This window comes from Mus musculus, chromosome 14, assembly GCF_000001635.26.
Source record: "Mus musculus strain C57BL/6J chromosome 14, GRCm38.p6 C57BL/6J".
In the NCBI taxonomy this organism is placed as follows: Eukaryota; Metazoa; Chordata; class Mammalia; order Rodentia; family Muridae; genus Mus; species Mus musculus.
In genome coordinates this window covers 44,255,361-44,270,290 of record NC_000080.6, presented here as the reverse complement: position 1 = coordinate 44,270,290, position 14,930 = coordinate 44,255,361, and the positions used below count along the sequence as shown (strand labels likewise).

At 39.2% G+C, this 14,930-nt stretch overlaps 1 long non-coding RNA gene and 1 pseudogene across 1 annotated transcript in view; one reads left to right on the top strand and one right to left on the bottom strand.

The window, feature by feature from the left end:
• Gm32857 overlaps positions 1–14,930 on the top strand; it is an 89,297-nt gene that overhangs the window by 45,223 nt on the left and 29,144 nt on the right. The window lies entirely within an intron of this gene.
• Positions 3,644–5,260, bottom strand: Gm6532 (predicted pseudogene 6532; annotated as a pseudogene).

The following is a 14,930-nucleotide window of genomic DNA, read 5'->3' as shown; positions in this document are numbered from 1 at the left end:
TATAAAGTCTGACAAGACTCATGACTGGCACTATTGATTGAACAAAATACCCATGAATGCTCAGAGCACAGGACCTAAAGGAGTTCTTACTAGTAATATCCTGCTATATGGAAATGGCATAAAACTGTCTCTTAGTTTTACCTTTAGATATAAAGAGGAGTACACCTTTCACATCATCAGAGAAAATACCCTTTACAGTAGACAATGATTATTAGAGACCCATAGCACCAGTTTGTAATTGTACATGGAATAAGAGACAGTTGAGTGCTCAGCTCTCCATGACACGGCTATGCATAAACCATAAATCCCAGGCACACACATCAGGGAACACATCAGAAGAAAAAGAAGAAAATATTGGAAGATCTACACATAGTGGGTAGGTATAATAAAACTTTTTTTCCTGGCTATGACAGGGATGTTGCACACATGAAAGCACAGTAACTGTAACTGTATGCATAAGACATACACAAGATTTTTTCCAAGTAACACAGGCATTAATGAGGGAGGGACTCATGAATTCCTATTCTTAAGTGAGGTGCTATTGGTTACTGACTGCTGCTGAGGAGAGGAGAGTCCGTTTTCTTCAGGGATGAATAAATAGGCTCTGTTTTATTTTTCAACAGCACATGAATTTGGTCAGAAATAGTGGTGTGGGCAGATATGGATGATTGGGAGGGGAGTAAAGTGTCAATCTGATCAACATATATGTGTGTGTAATATTTTCAAACAGTAAAATAAATAAATTAAAAATAAATATGTTCTCCCTATCAATAGAGACAGGGTACAAATACAGAGATTTATGACTGGGCTATGAAGAGTAAATGTTGACATGCAACCACCCATCAGTATTTCTATACAGTTTACCAGCTGATATTAACTATGATGCAAACAGCAGCTGACAGAATAGAATAGTAGCCAGACAAGTATCAGGGAATTGTCTTCAGCTTGTCATGTGGAATGTGAGGCTCCAGGTAGTATCAGAAGAAAGAACTAACTTAACAGAATAAGTTGAGGTTGCCTAATTGGGAAAAATATATGGATTCAAGAAAGTGAACATTTACAAAGAACACTTCAAAATGTAATCCTACACAGAATTCTGAAATATTTCATTGACAACACCAGAGGCAGAAGAAGAGTTAGTGGATCAAGTTATCCCATAATGTAAGGCTTTTCAATATAACCACATGCTGTTTTATAATCACATGATTTACTTATTTGAATTATGGGAACCACTGCTCTTCCAGTTTATTAGACTGAGGTACACGTGAAATATAGCTTTTCTGGTTAATTTAGTTTTGGTTTAAAATGTCTGATTTGCATATTAAACATAGTAGTTTGTTTCATTTCACTGTATCTTTAAAAAAACTTAACATCATCCCCATTATTATTAGTAGTAGTAGTATTACTTTAAGAATTGTCATTTGTGTAAACAGCTTGCTAATTTCTGGTTTATTGTATTCATAGTCTAATTTATATACCTTAGAGCTTTAATGATCAATGAGAAGGATATAGATGGAACTGAGGGTGTGAAGAAGATGCAGGACATGTACAGAGCCGAGATCCTGTAGTCTAGACATTCTTAAGCACTGCAGATGTGAGCTCACAGATGCATCTTTGCACTCAAATGACATATACTGTTATTAAAATTAGAATTACCTTTAATCTTGCTTTTTCCTTAGAGAAATGAGGTTGGTTTTCTTCTTTGGGGAAACAATATTTCCATGTTTTTTTTTTTGTTTTTTTTTTTTGTTTTTTTTTTGGGGGGGGGAGGAAAGGGTTTATTCAGCTTATACTTCCATACTGCTGTTCATCACTAAAGGAAGTCAGGACTGGAACTCAAGCAGGTCAGGAAGCAGGAGCTGATGCAGCAGAGGCCATGGAGGAGTGTTCTTTACTGGCTTGCTTCCCCTGGCTTGCTCAGCCTGCTCTCTTATAGAATCCAAGACTTCCAGCCCACAGATGGCACCACCCACAGGGGCCCTCCCCCCTTGATCACTAATTAAGAAAATGCCTTGCAGCTGAATCTCATGGAGGCATTTCCTCACTTGAAGCTCCTTTCTCTGTGATAACTTCAGCCTGTGTTAAGTTGACACAAAACTAGCCAGTACAATTGACCCCTTGTCAACGTGACACACAAACACATCACTTATTAAGCCTCAACCCTTAGTTTCTTATTCATCCCCAAGATCTTAATAACTTTAAAAGTCCCAGAGTCCTTGCAAATTCTTAAAATTTCAATCTCTCTTAAAATCCAAAGTCTTTACAATTAAAAGTCTCTTAACTGTGGGCTCTACTAAAAACTTTCTTCCTTCAAGAGGGAAAAGTATCAGGACACAGTCACAATCAAAAGCAAAAATCAATCTCTATCCATTCATTGTCTGGGATCCAACTCATGATCTTCTGGGCTCCTCCAAGGGCTTGGGTCACTTCTCCAGCCCTGTCCTTTGTGGCACACAGGTTGTCTTCTAGACTTCAGCTGCCTGTACTCCACTGCTCCTGCTGTTCTTGGTGGTCATCTCATGGTACTGGCATCTCCAAAAAGCTGCTGTCTTCCACTGTAACTTGGCTTCACCAATAGCCTCTCATAGGCTCTCTTCATAGTGCCAAGCCTCAACTCCTTTGCATGACCCCTTCAGTCCTGGGCCATCAATTGCAACTTCCCTGGCCTCTCACAGTGCCGAGCCTCAGCTGCTCTGTGTGACCCCTTTATGCCTTCAAAACCAGCACCATCTGGGTAACTTACACATTACCAAGTCCAGCCACAGCCCAAGGTACAACCCTGGCTATCTCTGGAACACAGCCTCTGTGCTCTCAGAAAACACTTCCCAGAAGATGTCACCTCAATGATGCTGGTCTCTCTCTCTTTTTTTTTTTTTTTTTTTTTTTTTTTTTTTGGTTTTTCGAGACAGGGTTTCTCTGTGTTGCCCTGGCTGTCCTGGAACTCACTTTGTAGACCAGGCTGGCCTCGACTCAGAAATCTGCCTGCCTCTGCCTCCCAAATGCTGGGATTAAAGCGTGTGCCACCATGCCAGGCCTGAAAAGAGTCTTTAATCTTCCCTCTAAAATTTCACAAGCCAGGCCTCCATCTCCTGCACTGTTCTCATCATTATCTTCCAAGCTCCTTCACAACATCCCACAGAGCTCTTAACACCGAATAGATCTTCTAGCCCAAAGTTCCAAAGTCCTTCCACAGTCCTCCCCAAAACATGATCAGGCTGTCACAGGAATACCCCACTCCTCGTACCAATTGTCTTAGGGTTTCTATTCCTTCACAAACATCATAACCAAGAAACAAGTTGGGGAGGAAAGGGTTTATTTAGCTTACACTTTCATACTGCTGTTCATCACTAAAGGAAGTCAGGACTGGAACTCAAGCAGGTCAGGAAGCAGGAGCTGATGCAGAGGCCATGGAGGGATGTTCTTTACTGGCTTGCTTCCCCTGGCTTGCTCAGCCTGCTCTCTTATAGAATCCAAGACTTCCAGCCCACAGATGGTACCACCTACAAGGGGACGTCCCCCCTTGATCACTAATTGAGAAAATGCCTTGCAGCTGAATCTCATGGAGGCATTTTCTCAACTGAAGCTCCTTTCTCTGTGATAACTCCAGCCTGTGTTAACATAAAACTAGCCAGTACAGCGATCTAATTTCTTACAAAAATACTTTACTGAAGCAAGAAAACACCTATTGACTATTACATCCTGTAGGATCTTGATCCAAATGAAAGGGATATAGGCTATGTCTAGTAATTATGTAAATATAAACAAAAGACTGTTAAAATGTCACTTTTATTTTAGCACACCTGAGTTAAGTGTGGGACTGAAACAAATACAACAGGATATATACAGCATGTCAAGGAGGCAGGCTTTGAAACCATGCTATAGAAAAGAGAAGACTGGGAGGACGCCCGATTTAAGAAGCTTTGGATAGTGATTAATGGATATGCAAATATAGTATTCTCCAATGGATTTGGCAAAGATTTTGTTTTTCACTTCCAGTCTTTTAAAGTAGACAGCTGATTTTCAGAGCACATAAGATTTAAATACAAACAGGAGAATTCAGCAGAGTGATAAAGGTGCCTGCAACAAAACTGACCACCCAAGGTAATGGTGGACAGCAAGGTGAGAATCCTCATCCTGCAAAGCAGGACGAGGGGGAACTGCAAAGTGGGGTTCGTGGGTAACCTTAGCTTCTACTTGCTACTCAGTTCACAAAGTTAGAGGCCTTTACAGATAACCCGCACGCACCCTTTAATTTTCTGCTATATAATAGGATTATAAGGCCACAATATTCCTTTGGGGAAAACCCTTTAATGATTTTAATATCACTTACTTGTTCTTTAGAAGTGTAAAGTGTCTTAACTGGATTATGATTACAGATCAGTTTTAAATACACCATTGCTACTATATTAAAATTATTTATACTATTTGTATCTAATATTCAAAGAAATTTACTAGTAAATGCTACAATAGGCATCAGTCTGACATGCTTATTAATTGATCCCATAGTTAAATTATAGGTCATGACAAGAGTCTATTCTGTCTCACTAAATCAGGAACACCGCATTTACAGAACAAATTAACACACATAGTGCAAACACCCAAGGACCATGCTAGCTCTTCAATTAGCTGTCACAGCTCAGACATGAATCCTCACTGTGTGAACAGAAGTCAGATCCAAATCTTCATCAGAAGGTGCTAGTGGAAGTTGTCAGACGCCTTCCAATGTAGATCCCCAAGCCAATGGCCAGCAGATGAGACAGTAACAGAGATGGAAGGAAAACCTTCAGAAAGTCTGCTGAGAAAATTCCCCCTTTCTTCATAACGCTTGTGTTTCTCATGCTGAGAGTAGCTCTGCGCTTCGGGTGTTTAAAAAGGAACTCCTTGGGGGGAATATTTTCTGGCCGACTTGACCAATCCCATATCCAATCTGAGTTTTTCTTCAGGATACTTTCAACTTCTCTTCTTCTCTCAATATAATCTTCCTCAGACAGAGTGCTCTTTTTCTCGCCAAAGCTGTGGCTGTCTCTTTCAGCTCTGTTGGTATCTTGTGGTGTCTGGGAGCGAGGTGGGCTGTCAAAGTGAGAACTCTTGGAGCTACTTCGTCCAGATTCATGCTGGGCATCCAACAGTATTTTTTCCATGTCACCATTATAAATAGAGACGGAGGCTGGAACGCTGCTCCCATTGCCATTGCTGAAGTGCAGTTCTATCCAGGCGCCCTGCAGGTTCTCCTCCCCGCTCTGTGACATGGTGGTTCGGCCTATTTCCATGTTTTAAGCACTTCACTTTTACTTTGAAATCTTTTACAATGATGTCCTTAAGATGCACCAACTGTGATTCACTAGGCTCATGCTGAATCTCCTTCGAAGCCTTGGCAGCGGGTTGATCTAAGAGTAGGGACCTGCTGTCATATTTCTGTTTAGTTTTGCTGTTTAGACAGTTGCTGAAGATGTGCAGGTAGAATGTTTTATTTGGGGGGGGGGTGCTTGTTGTCAAAATAACTCTGTGTTTATGTATTACAGTGTATGAATGAAGAAACAGGAGCAACCACTTTCTATTTTTCAGTTAAATATCTATGTATGTGCTCGGCTCCTCACGCTGTTAAAATCATTTATAAAAACATGAACCAGTACACTTAATTTACTACTGATTACTGTGCTGACTACAATAAACACAGCTTACTTGTTAAATCTTCCAAAATGAATTACATGACATTTAACATTGCAACGGATGCTTCATGTAAAAAATATTGCCTTAAACTGTCTAAAAATCTTCAGATTTAAGATATGTTAAAGCCCATTTATCAGTAAATAGCTAGTTGGAAAGCTTACCTTCATAACAGGCACCTCTGCAAACACCATCCTAGGTTATCATTGCTACCATTCTGCTCTTTCAGGTCATTTAAAGGTCCATAGGTTTTCATATCTTCGGAGCTCAAAGATCCTCATTTTGCTGTCAGGCTTAGGAAGTGACCTCCCACTCACATTATTAGAACCACTGCTGCCAGGGGCAGCAGGTACATAGGTGCATGCTCTCCAATTCAAATCCAACTCTGCAGAGAAATCAGCTTAAATGCCCTGTGGCTGAGGAATATCAGTTGGTGGAAGTATTTAGGCAAGTGTCAGCCAGTATTCTGTTAAGAGTAGAAAAGTCACTCAGAAATATAAATTCACACCTGAATGGCCTCCTGATCCTAGCTTTATTGATTGTTATCCCATCAGTTTGCCAGCTCCCATCCCTAACCTAATTGAGTATAGATTTCAAATACCCATGTGCTTCAATTACTTCTGTTACCTTTCTTCTCTGTAAAAGGTAATGGGACTCTTCAGATTACAGAACAATTACTCACTATAAAAAGAATTCACAATATCCCCAGCCTTCTACCTTTCTATTTTTGAGTCTATTTTTGGACCACCTGATGCTCCTTGAAGAGAGACATGCTGGCAAGTGCTAATTTTGGGTAGTATATAAGGAGATTCTTTGCAATGTCCCTTTGCGCTACACCAGTTCAAGTCCTTCCCATACCATTGAATACTCACAAATCCCAGATACAAACAGAATGATAAGCCATGATGATGTCTTCCAAGCAATAAAAGCCCAAAACAAAACAGTTACACAATCATATTTTGCCACAGATCTTTCAAGGAGAGCAAATGTTTGTATGAGTCAGAACTGGAAGAAACACTATCAGATTCCACAAAATCATGGTTGCCTCCCCCTCTTATAAACTGGATAACAGTACAACACCATCACCGCAGTTCGCAACAACTGAAATAACTATATCCCTGAAAGTTATATAAGCTTAACAAGCAGTTGAAAATTGAATTCCAGAACAAATTTAAAAGCATGGTGTTGCACTGGGCATGGTGGTGTATGCCTGTAATCTCAGCACTCAGGAGGCAGAGGCAGGTTGATTTCTGCATTCAGTTCAAGATAATCCTGGTCTACAAAGTGACCTCCAGGACAGCCAGAACTATACAGAGAAACCCTATCTCAAAAAACAAACAAACAAAGAAACGCCTGGTGTAGTAGCATAAGAATACTTTAATCTCTGCACCTGAATGGCAGCACTTGCAGGCAGATATCTGTGAGTTTGAGGCCACTATGGTCCCATGAGTCCCAAAACTGGCAGGGCTTCATAGAGAGACCCTATCTCAAAGAATGAATAAATTTAAAAATAAAATTCTATATACACAATGAAAATGTGATATAGTTATGCAAGGATAACACAAAGGATGTAAATCAAATAAATGTATCTCAGCACAAAAATAGTCTCAAAAATTAATAGTTGAATTGTCATTTCAGTACCTACAGAAAATGCATTGGACGTGTCCATCATCACCTCATGATAAAATTCCTGAAGAAACTAGGAATAGGAGAAACATGCCTCACCCGAATAAATCTTCTATTCAACAGACATAGTCAACATTATAGTAATGGGAGAGAGAAAAAGTCTGTATAAAATAAGAAACAAGACCAGGGTATACATTCTCTCTACCTTATTCAACATAATACCTGAGACTTAGAAGCAATGAGCAAGTATAAAGAAACAAGATGGAAAGAGAAAATGAATGTGTGGATCCCTACAAACTCTCCTTTCATTAGGCAAGTGCTCTTGGTGAGGTAAGAAGAAAAGTAAGGTCAGTTCAAATTAGTCAGCAAGGCTGGTTCAAACTTCTGGAGCTTGATGCCTAGTGGATGAATTTTTACAAATCTGAACTCAGTAAAACTTTGGAACATTTTTCCTGTTGACAGGTACTATAAGAAAACTTTAGGCTTGACTAGGCCAGAACTCCTCTTCACAGTATGTGACTTAAACCAGGCACCCATGACCTTTTCACCCAGAATGAGTTGTCCTGACAGAGAAAAGGCATGTGAGTTATAGTAAGGAAGTCAAACTTACATTGAAGAAAGGATACCCTTACCAAATGGTGCCTGGCCATGAGGGTCCTCATATGTGTGAACAGAAATCAGTTTCCAAGATATGACACTGAGCTAACGCCATATAACTATTAATTAAAGATCTTATTATAATAGGTAGAAATTCCTAAGAGAAGCCACAGCAAGATGTAGGTAAGGACACAGGTTTCTGGGTAGAATTCTAGTAATACAGGGGTTCACAGTAAATAAGATGAACAGATGATTCCAAAAAGGAGTGAAATGGTGAATAAATAATGAACCACATTAAATATTTTCAGGCATAAAAGGAATAAAAATTTAAAGAAAACCACACAAACATGCAATCTCATTCCAGACAGCATGTGCACAATTAAGGGAACAAACAACAAATGGTGTGGAGGATGTGAGGAAAGGAGCACTATTCACTAAGACTGGAAATTAGCAAAGCCGCTGGAGAAAACCTTGGTTTAGAGGATGCTCAAAGTCCTAAAATAGAACTGCCATACTATGCTGTACTTCTCAGCTATTAAAAAGAATGAATTTATGAAATTCCTAGGCAAATGGATGGAACTGGAGGGCATCATCCTGAGTGAGGTAACCCAATCTCAAAAGAACTCACACAATATGTACTCACTGATAAGTGGATATTAGCCCAGAAACTTAGGATACACCAGATATAAGAAACAATTTGCTAAAAGGGTGAAACTCAAGAAGAACGAAGACCAAAGTGTGGACACTTTGCCCCTTCCTAGAATTGTGAACTAAACACCCATGGAAGGTGTTACAGAGACAAAATTTGGAGCTGTGACGAAAGGATGGACCATCTAGTGATTGCCATATCAGGGGATCCATCCCATAATCAGCATCCAAACGCTGACACCATTGCATACACTAGCAAGATGTTGCTGAAAGGACCCAGATATAGCTGTCTCTTGTGAGACTATGGCGGGGCCTAGCAAACACAGAAGTGGATGCTCACTGTCAGCTAGCAGATGGGTCACATGGCCCGCAATGGAGGAGCTAGAGAAAGTACCCAAGGAGCTAAAGGGAACTGCAACCCTATATGTGGAACACCAATATGAACTAACCAGTACCCCAGAGCTCTTGTCTCTACCTGCATATGTATCAAAAGATGGCCTAGTCAGCCATCACTGGAAAGATAGGCCCTTCGGACTTGCAAACTTTATATGCCCCAGTACAGGGGAAAGCCATGGCCAAAAAGGGGGAGTAGGTGGGTAGGAGATTGGGGGTGGGTGGGTATGGGGGCCTTTTGGTATAGCATTGGAAATGTAAACGAGGAAAATACCTAATTAAAAAAAAACACATTATAGACTCTGCCTGGAAACACATTACTAGACCTAAACATTGGGAAATGGGAAATGTTATTCAGAATCCACCTATGGCATCTGGTGAAGATGGAGGGAATGGAAGACAGTGAAAGAGATGAAATGAACTAAAATCAAAAGGACAAATGCCACACATTTTCTCTCATCATGCTGAATCTAAACTTAAATTAAGATGATATCAAAGGTTTACTGGGAATATTCTGAGAAATGGTCAGTATAAAGGATGTAGTGTGACAGGAGATGATGAACAGAGAGAATTCTATGAAATGCATTGTTTGCATTTGTGACAATGTTGCAATGTGCACATAATAGATGCTATAACAGCCTATGTAATATTACATGGCAGTAAATAATATTATACAAAAGCTTGAGGCCTGAGTTCAGAGTCCTATCACCTCTATCTAAAGCATCTCATGGAGTCATGCACCTGTAATAACAGCAGTGGGCGACACCTAGGCAAATCCCTGAGTACACTGGGGAGTGTAGCCAATTGCTGAGGTCCCTGATCAGTGAGAGATCTATTCTTCAAAATTACAATGTTACTGTGTTTGAGGCAGATTCCCAGTAGTGACCTCTGACCTCAACTTGTATGCACAACCCCACACCCCTTAAAAGAACACTGTCATGAAGCATTACTGACTAATGTATTGATGTCATCCCTTGTAAACTTAGTATGCTTCATCATGTCTGCGGCTTACTCTGTTCAATCAACTTTCTGACAGTTCATTGCTTGGTGTCTTCTCTCCAAAAGTTGGATTCTGCAGAGTATATTGAATTATTTCTGTGTTTTTTTTTTTTTATCATCTTCTTACACTCCAGGTTTTATCCTCCTCCAGGTCTACTATCTGACTCTTCCCCACCCCATACCTCCATCCAGACCCCGTCTCCACCTGGATGTTCCCACACTATCCACAACAGTCACCACACTAGCCCTACCCTCCCTTGGGCCTCCAGTCTTTTAAGGGTTAAGTGCATCTTCTCTGACTGAACTTAGACCTGGTAGTCCTTTGCTGTATATGTGTTTGTGTCATAAACACTGATGAATGCTGCCTGGTTGGTGGTCCATGGTCTGAGAGGTCTCCTGGATCCAGGTTAATTGTGTCTGCTGGTCCTGCTACAGGGTCACCCTGCCCCTCAGCATATGTGTTCTTTTGGGTCCAAGTTACCTCAATATGGATGATAGTAATTCCACCCATTTGCATGCAAATCTCAAGATGTCCTTGTGCTTAGTAGCTTAGTAGTATTCCATTGGGTGAATGAACCATATTTTCTATATCCATTCTTCTGCTCTGGGACATCTGGGGTTTTCTCCAGCATCTGGGTATCACAAATAAGGCTAGTATGAACACAGTGGAATATGTAGCCCCTTGGTATGGTGGGGCATCTTTTGGGTTTATACCCAAGAGTGGTAAAGCTGGATCTTAAGGCAGATATGTTGTCAATTTTCTGAGGAACCTCCAAATTGATTTCCTGAGTTGTTTTTACAAGTATCCAATCCTCCCATCAATGAAGGAATTTTCCCTTTTCTCCACATCCTTGCCAACATGTATTGTCAGTGTAGGTTAAGATCTTAGCATTTCAGATGGATGTAACCTGGAATCTCAGGGTCATTTTGATTTGCACTTCTCTGATCACTAAGGACTTTGAATGATTTCTATAGTAATGCTTTTTCATTTTGTTCACCCTTGTCAGGATTTTCTTTTTTCTTCTTTCAAAATTATTATGGATTAAAAGAAAAGCAGGAAAAAATATAAAAGTAGACATATGTGTGTACATGCTTCACTCACTTTCTCCAGAGGTCAGCTGCTTACAGTCATAGCAATGTGGTCCACAGCAGGAAGTACAGACTGCCATGAAACTTTGAGTCAACCTCTTCTCACCCCACTCAATGGTTCACTCACCTTCTCTTTTGTCCTGAGTCTGCATCTAAGCCCTTCCTTATGTCATCTTGCTTCCTCCTGTTTTCCTCCCATCTGTGAATGCTTCAGACTTTTTCATCATTGTGGCCTTAACTTTTGAAGAAGATTGAGAAAGTAATAAATAACTTCAACCACAAATTAGACAAAAGTGTGGAGGAGAACAAGAAAAGTAATTTTTTAATCATTTGTAAGCCTGGAGACATAAACTAATACTATGAAAATGAATTCCAAGTGGTGATCCAAAGAGAAAAATCTTATGAGGCATTTTGTCCCTTATCTATAATTCTACCAATTGGAAATCTTAGGCATAGTTTTATTATGAGATTCATGCCAGTGTGAGCCATAGTGTTTGAAGCAGTCTCAAAAAATTTAACAAATTTAAATAGAGGCAGAAATACTGAAATAAGCAGAGATATAAAAAGAGAGATGAGCAAATGAAGAAGGGAATTTATAAACGTGGATGAAAGGAAGGAAGGATGTAAGGAAGGTAGGTAGGAAAGAAGGAAGAAAGTATGGCGGGAGAGAGGGAACATGGGAGGGATAGAGGAAAGGAAGAAAGAACTCAGAAAATAAGGAAGCACAAGATAATCTCTTTTAACTCTGGAGAGCCCAAATAACTTAAATTCTAATCTCCCTATCTAGATTAAATGAACAACTGCTCCAGTCACTGTTACAATGAACTTCCACTATACTTTAAGATATATATGATGATTTCTTAGAATCAGGCAGTAGGCATTTGTGGTGCATGATTTTACCTGAATCTCCCAAGGACAGCCTTATGTATGGAGTGAGGTAGAGACCAGCTAGGAATAAACACAGAAACACTGTCTCAAAAACACCATGAGAGAGAGACAGTGACAGAGACAGAAACAGAGACAGACACAGAGTGAGACAGAGAATGAGAGAGAGAATGAGACAGAGTGAGACAGAGACAGAGAGACAGAGATAGACAGAGAAAGAGAGAAACAGAGAGACAGAGGCAAACAGAAACATAATTAAGGGACACAGAGAGAGACAGAAAGAGAGATATAATCTCACTCTGGTCTAGATCATTCCCAAGAGGAGAACACAGGAGGTATTCACCTACCTTGCATTACTAATAAGATCATACATTATTTGAACATAAACTGAGTCATGGACTGAGTTGGGAAAGGTACAGCAGATCTCTGCTTTGCACACAAAAGCTTCAGTCTTTTTTATGGGTTTCTAAAAAGGAAATCTAGTTTAGTTCCTTAACTTGAAAAGAGGCCTCAACCAGAAACACACACCACACTCTGTTCCTTAGTCAGGAATCAGGAGCATTTTCTTTAGAGAGGGAACTTTGTCAGAAGATTTCCATCATTGGTTCCATTTAACCATTTAGGTCAAAAAAAAAAAAGAAAGCAACATTGTTTTTCTTGGTGGGAAAAATTAAATCATTGTTACACAATGATATCATTATTTACATACTAACTTAAGAGAAGGCAAAGGTAAACTATTTTAGACTTGAAACACTTAATAATTTTAGAAATGAAGAAGTGGTTCTTAATTATTGATATTCAAATATTTAGGCTGACTATTAGGATCCAAAGTCAACCATGACCACGTTAGTGGGTTGTGTACAAGACCAGCCCTGGCTACTTAAGACTATCTAAAATCAGCTGCCTGTCACCCACACACCATATTGCAAATACATAATCCACATGCTATCCCGCGCTCTGGTTGGGAAACTATCCTAGGGAACCATTTGTTTAGAAGGCTTTTGCAAAAAGCAAGAATTTACTCTGATGACATTATCTAACCCACATTGCCTTCCAAAGGCAACATCTGTAATGTTGTAGATTGTTTCCACTCTCTTGCTACCTCACAATGAGGCTGAAATTACAAGAAGAGATTTTCTGGCTGGTGAGCGGAGACTTTGTTGAGACCATAACAGGTGATAGGAAAAGCCTGCCAGTGTCCTGACAGCTCAGAAGAGACAGCCCTAAGAAAAACCTCCACCATGACAGATAGTAGCAGGGAGAGAAGTGCTGGGTGTAAAGGTCATGTAAGCATCTTAATCAAGTGCAGTTGTTCTTACTGAACAATGGAGAGTTCATGAATGCCAGCTCAGTGTGTCCTCTCAGGATCTTTAGTGACTGAGTCATCTCCTCCTTTCCTGTATGAATGTACCGAATATGAAAAAATGATTTTTTACTCAATTTTAGCAAAGACTAACTTCAAGACCTCCCCAAGTACCTCTCCTCCCTGCTCCTTTCTTACTGATGCAATGTTCTCTGGATTGTTCATTGACTCCCCAGCATCAGTCTGTTCTCAATATATTTTGTCCTGATCTGTCTTCTAAGCTGTTTCAACATTTGATTTCTGTGCCAATAGACCTTGTACTTAGTCTCACTTCACATTCCAGTTCCTAGGAATTTCCCCAGTCTTTCACAGTCATAGAAGTATGCAAAGAATTCATTCACTGTTTTTTTTTGTTTTTTAACATTAGAACTTCATGAGTTTTAATTTTTATTCAAGGGAAAACAAAAAGTTACACAATTTGACATAAAATTTCTCCCACATAACACATATCCTTTATGTAACACTAAACTCTCAGTTTAGAGATAAATTCATATTCTAAGAAATTCACAAAGATGATTTTTATTTGCAAGTGTGGAATATGACTGACAGTACAAGTATAAAATCACTCGGTCCAGCCATGAGTCTTGAATGCTGTGTTTTCAGTTGAAGAACATTCAACAAAGGATTCAGACTTTGGTTCAGTTTGTAAACTTTGCACAAATTTTGTGATGATAGTCTGCTGCCCACAGAGGAAATTATTCATAAACAAAAACAACCTTATAATTTATTATTATTGTTTTGTTTTGTTTATTTTTTTTCCAGAGCTGAGGAAGGAACCCAGGGCCTTGCACTTGCTAGGCAAGCACTCTACCACTGAGCTAAATCCCCAACGCCTAGTTTAATATTTTAATGCAAGCCATTGTAACTCTTCTTTGCGTCTGAATTTTTAATGATCTAGTACTTAATGTGAACCATAACCAGGGAAAGTACACAATGCTAAATTAACATAAAACATAAGTTGTAGCAGAAGATAAGAAAGGACACCAAGAGAGGTAAAATCTGGTACAGTCAGCTTCATTGTTTTGGGGGGTTGTTTTTGACATTGTCCAAGTGATTTTTAATCTAAACCATGATATATCTCATCTGCTTGGTAACAGTTGTTTTCTAACACTATAATTAAAAATACTACACAGTATAGAGTAAACACTCTTGTGTTATAAACTATTTGCCACTTACTATTTTTAATGAATTATTTACTTAAATGAATGCATGACACCAAGTGCTTGTTCCTGCAGCTATTTATTGACTATTATTTTTAGATAAGATAAGCATATTAATTGCCAGCAAATAAATTGTTTTAAAGAGCATTGGTAAGTGTGAACAGTCATAAAATGGGGGAGGCTCTCCCGTGTATCTTTGACTAAGAGCCTAGTGATTGGTAGTGATGCTTTTATAAGTATAAAATCTAATAATTAGCTTTGTGTATGTGATATATATGAAACCATAAATAAAATTTGCTCAGAAACTGGGTTTTCTTTTCGAAGATACTCTCAAACACAAAATGTGTTTTATAAGTTAAGTTTACAGGCACATCATTGCTGTTTTATTACTTTAAAAAATTACTACAATGCATCTGTAGTAAAAACCTGTTTGCAGTTTTCTATAGCAACTTTTATTCTTTTAACCTTGCTCATATTGCAACAGAATTAATTTTAAAAAGGAA